Source organism: Colossoma macropomum, unplaced genomic scaffold (genome assembly GCF_904425465.1).
Source record: "Colossoma macropomum unplaced genomic scaffold, Colossoma_macropomum, whole genome shotgun sequence".
Lineage (NCBI taxonomy): Eukaryota > Metazoa > Chordata > Actinopteri > Characiformes > Serrasalmidae > Colossoma > Colossoma macropomum.
In genome coordinates, this window is record NW_023494806.1 from 33347554 (window position 1) to 33353553 (window position 6000).

Sequence of the window (6000 nt, forward strand, 5' to 3'; positions counted from 1 at the left end):
TCTCAGCCCTCACCAACTTTTAGCATGTTCTCTATGGTGCTTGTATCAACATCTCAGTCAGTGAGGGCTTCCTGACAGCTACGCATCCTTTCAGACCCATAGCACTGAGTTGTCATCTCACAGTGGAAGGATGGACAGAAACACCTGTAGATGTTTTCAGATCTGAAGCAGCTTGATTTTCTCCTCTCTCTCAAAGATGAAAGCTTTAAGTGCTGTTTAGCTGATGGGGACAGTACTGATGTCTACCAGGTCTTCCAGGTGGTTGTTAGGAGTCTCTTTTCTCTATAGCTTTTAATCACATGTTTGATCTCCAGTTTTGGAAACTTCACTTATTTTCCTTTGACTTTCCCCTTCCTTATCAGAAATATCTCTCGGGCAGTACTACGTACAGCTGTAAACATGGTCCGCTGCAACCTGTGGGGACCTTTGGAGGTGGTCAGGAAGCTCCTTCGCCTTCACTATGACTGGTACTTGTTGCATGAAGTCTTCCCAACTAATGACAACGATATTTATTTATTTATTTAAGTTACCCTTATTAGTCCCACAACGGGGAAATTTCCCCTCTGCATTTTAACCCATCCGTACAGTGAAACACCCACATACACACTAGTGAACACACACACTAGAGGGCAGTGGGCAGCCCTGTCCATAGGCCCACGGAGCAGCTGGGCACTTCAGTCTTGGCCTGTCAGTTCAGGGGATTGAACTGGCAACCTTCCACCTACAACTTTATTTTTTTAAAAACATATATTGTTTAATAAAGTGGCTGAATACGTTTCCTATCAATTTTGTTTATTAACCATATCGCTGGTGTCGGAACAAAACCTCTTATCTTCAAAATGAGGACTTTACAGGAGAAGGAAAAAACATACTTCAGTTTTAATGTCAATGGAACCAGACTTCTTTCAGAGTTATTCTCCAACAACCATGTTAAATAGAAAGTGTCCACCAAAACTCACACAAATCTCTGGGAGGCTATCCAAACTTACAAGGTAGGTCACCCACCTTGTATCTACACTTATTTTTCATTTTATCAGGTCCACTTACCATATAGGTGGACTTGGTAATCCTACAGTAGCAGATTGTAGTTCAACTCTTTATTGGTATATTTGTTACCCCACCCCCTTTTACCACCACAAGGGGCCACCACTGAGCAGGTGTTATTTGGCTGGTGGATCATTATTTTGACCAGGAGTGATCGAAGTTTTGAGTACGGCTGTATACAAAAACAGATCTTTTTCACTTGCGATAAAAATCCATACACTTAATACAGTCTGGCAGATATTTCTCTTATACATGGCAACAAATGTAGACTCAACAAACTGGAATCAGCCAGAAATGGACAGAATACAATTCAGAAAACCAGATGGGCTTTAGTGACTGCCTGGAACAAACCAACATTCAGGTTAATATGGTAAATATTGAAAAAGCTGGGTTGAACCTGACACTGCAGCAGTTTTATAGCCCTGTGTCACTGTAACGTAGACGGGAACTACTTTTTGTGGCAGAAGGAATTAATTACAGTAGAATATTTGGGGCTTCTTTACTTGACTTTTTCCCTTTTGTTGCAGAAATGTTCTAGAAAAGCGACACAACTCTCCAGTTCGCATGTGCTTGTGAATGACATCTTGGCTGTGATGATCCACTGCACTCGTCTTGCATCTGTGGCCAAATCACAGCCATGACGTCACTCGCGATAACACACTTCCCCCCCTTTTTTTTAATTGCTGAAATTGTTCAGCTGTCGGTTTTCTTCTGTAGGAAGCTGTATAAGAGATTAAATTCAGTATTGGCTTCAGAGTTAAAAATACAGGTACTGTGTTTTTACCGAAGCCGTACGTATCACTCAGAAGTGAACGCTGAATCAGACGGATGTGTGATGGAGAGCGAATCTAGACTTCACCTCAGTTAACGTTCAGAAGAGGCTCACAGGCAGAACTCAGCCATTAACATTAACAAGGTTTATCTGCTCTGCTGCACCTTCACTGAGGAGAGGGGTACACAGCAGACACTGGGTGTTTGGCTGAAATGATACATTATGTATCATTAGGACAGGAGGACTGAGCAGAGAAACCCCCTGATAGAGAGAGAGAGGGAAATAGAGAAAGAGGGAGAGTGATTCAGAGAGAGAGAGAGAGAGAGAGAGAGAGAGAGAGAGCGAGAGAGCGAGAGAGAGAGAGAGAGAGAGAGAGAAAGAAAAAAGAAAAAGAGCAGTGAGTGTGGGAACGTGGATGTCGAGAGAATTATCTTATCCATTGCTCTTTTTAGTGGCCATGGCTAGTCTCTCTCTCTCTCTCTCTCTCTCTCTTTCTCTCTCTCTCTCTCTCTCTCTCTCTCTCTCTACCCTCTCCCTCCATCTCTTTCTTTCTTTCTTTCTTTCTTTCTTTCTTTCACTCTTTACCCTTCTCTTCTCTTTTCTTCTCTCTTTCTCTGTCCTTCACTCACTTTTTCTTTCTTTCTCTCTCCTTCACTCACTCTCTCCCCTTTTTTTCTTTCTTTCTTTCTTTCTTCAAGCAATGTGAAGGGTATTTGATTGGTCATTGGGCAGACACAGAAGTTCCTCAACTTCCAGGGGGGCTGATATGGGGAAGGGAGGGTTTAAAGGTTTTGGGTGTGTTTTTAGGGAATGGTTTATTTCAACAGAAAAACTGGGAGGGTATGGTGGAGAAGGTATCGGCCCGGTTGTCTAAATGGAACTGGTCATTACCACGGTTGTCGTACAGGGGGAGAGTGCTGGTGGTGAATAACTTGGCTGCCTCTACGTTGTGGCATAGGATGATGGTTTTGGAGCCTTCTGAGGAGCTGATTGGAAGGCTACAGAAGAAAGCGGTAGATTTCTTTTGGAGTGGACAACATTGGACTCTGGCAGCTGTGCTTTTTCTGCCGGTGGAGGAAGGAGGACAAGGCCTGGTGGATATACGGAGCTGAGTGAGGGCCTTTTGGCTGCGATCGGTGAAAAGACTGCTTTACCAGAGAGATCTAAGGACTCAAACAGCCAGTAAAATCCTGCACAGGGCAGGGAGTTTGGGATATGACCTTCAGCTGTTCTGGATAAGACTGGCTGAAGTCAGTCTGTCTGGTCTCACTCCTTTTTACCAATCTCTTCTCCTGGTCTGGAAGACGGTTTTTGAGGTGTCCAGAGATGTTCAAAGTGCGACAGAGTGGATACTGGAAGAACCATTACTGCATAACCCATTGATACAGACCAGACTTCTGTCCTCAGCTAGCATGAGAGCATGTCTCTTGAGAAAGGGGTGCACAAAGCTGGGGCACTGCTACAGACAGCCCACCTGAATCCATCAGTGGGGGGGGGCAGTGTGAATTTTGTGGTAAGGATGAAACAATTGAGCATCTGTTTCTGCACTGTGATAGGTTGAGAGGTTTCTTTTTGTTTTTAAAAGTTTGTTTTGATGCTTTCAGCGAGGAATTCTCTGATAGAATTTTTATTGCTGGGGTGAAGTACAGGACTAGCAAGCGGAAGAAAATGTGTCTTCTAAATTATATTGTAGGGACAGCAAAATTAGCTATAAGGAAGACGAGGAAGAATAAGGCCACAGGTGCTGGCTGTGTAAATCCTGAGCTGATGTTAAAGTGGCTGATGGCAGGGCAGATCAGAGTGGAATATGAGTATTATAGGCTGGTAGACCAGGTAGAGGTGTTCATTGATGTGTGGGGACAGAGTGATGTACTGTGCCGTGTTGATGATGATGAAGAAGGAAAATGTGGACTCTAAACACGTCATGGTCGATCAGCTACATCTGGGGTAAGGGCGAAATTGGATGAATTTTAATTTTTACCAAACCATTAATTTAAATATTTATAAAAATGAAATCACAGTGAATCATTTGTGGAAATATTGTGTTACAGTGAATACAGTCACTATATACAGCATATAGTAGCCTTGGATAGTAGCTGTAGATAGATTCATATTGATTTTCAACTACTATCTAACGTGGACATTTACAGCTGTAAAGACACCTCAAGGTTTCCTTCTGTGAGTAAGTATCTGTGTCCTTGGGATTGACAGCCAAAGTAGATTCACAGGGCTGAAACATGTTCTAATTGAAATCAATACAGACTGGGCAGCTGGGATATTGGGGAAGGTTTAGTGTGGTTCAGGTGATAAGAGATGTCTAGTAGAGCTTTAATCAGGCGTGAAATTTTGGTCTCAACACGAATAAAGCCAGAGAACATCCAGGGCCTGATGTACTAAGCCTTTAGCATCAGTTTCAGGTGAAAATCGGACACATTCTGCTCACGTGTTATGTACAAACCTAATTCCATTGAGGAATTAGCAGTACTAGCAGTTAAAAAGCAAATAAAAACAGAAAGCAGTGATTTTTAAAACATGTTTTGCATGTATTTAACTGAAAACAGTACAAGGAAGAGGTATTTACTATTTTACCTTATTAACCTTAGTGTTTTTTGTTAATATATTCCACATTGAATTCCACATTCAATGGCTGGAACACATTCCAAAAAGTGTTCACAGGGGCATTACCAGGCTGGGAAGTTTGTGCAATGACCAAAAACACTAGTTTTGGAACTTTACAAAGGTAAATAGGTCACAAGGTAACAGGTGTTGCTATCATGGGTATTAAAGAGCATTCACAAAAGGTCCAGTCGCCACTACATTAATCCCTCAGATGGCACTGCCTTAAAAACTCTCAAGTTTCTGCAATGACTATAACCACATAACTCGAGAAAACTTCAGAAAACCCTTGTCAGTAAACACAGCTCACAACTGTATCTACAAAGGTAAGTTAAGACTATTACACAAAAAGGAAATCATACATTAACAACACCCAGAAACACCACCAACTTCTCTGGGCTCAAGCTCATCTGAAATGGACTGATGCACAGTAGAAATGTGTGCTGTGGTCTGACGAGTCAACCTTTCAAATTGTTTTTAGAAATAGCCAGCATCTAATATGGTATGGGGTATGTCAGTGGGTAACTTGCATCTGTGAAAGCACCATTTTGGAGCAACATATGCTGCCTTCTAGATGACGTCTTTTTCAGGGACGACCCTGCTTGTTTCAGTAAGACAATGCCAAGCCTCATTCTGCACGTGTTATAACAGTCTGGCTTCACAGTGAGAGAGGGAAGGTGCTAGACTGGATTTCCTGCAGTCCAGACCTGTCTCCCTTTGAAAACGTTAGGCACATTATGAAGCGTAATAGACAACAATAGAAACCCTGGATTGCGGAGCAGCTGAAGTGTTAAATCAAACAAGAAAGGGAAAAAAATCCACTTTCACAACTACAACAATTGTTGTCTTCAGTTCTTAAATGATTACTGAACAGTGTTAAAAGGAAAGGTGATGTAACACAGAAGTAAACAATCCCCTGTCCCAGATTTTTTGGAACATGTTGTAGGAATCAAATTTAAAATAAGCATATACAAAAATCATTCATTATTTGAAACATTAAATGTCTTGTCTTTGTACTGTTTTCGGACCATGTCATACATCTTTATGCAATTACATCACACGCACAGGCTCAAAACGAGGTCTGGCTTGATGTTGTAGGTCTCAAACGCAACATTATACTGATGAAGTAATGACAATAGTAGACAATTCACTTACATCCTCAGAGGACAGGTCATTCACCAAGTTTAGACTGAGTTCTTGTTAAATTTTTTCAGTGAACTCAGATTCATCTACTCAGGGAAGGGGTTGGAAGCACAATGTGCAATCACATATTACCACCAGAGAGGTCTCCAAATCTCCTTTAAGCTTTAAAGCATCGATAGTGGGCTATACAAATAAAGTTTTACCCACATTTTATGTTTTATTTGTAACATTATTTTTAGATAAATAGTAATTATGCACTGGAAATATGCTTTGTTTAAGATTTTGTTCCTCTGTTAAGGATATGCTTATTTTCACTAAGAAAAACATTTAAAATCTCCTCTTATTGATTTCCTTGAGAACATAGCGTTTTAGCCCATACTGTTCCCTAGCTGTGCCTGCTGGGGCTCTGAAACAGCTGCAGACAG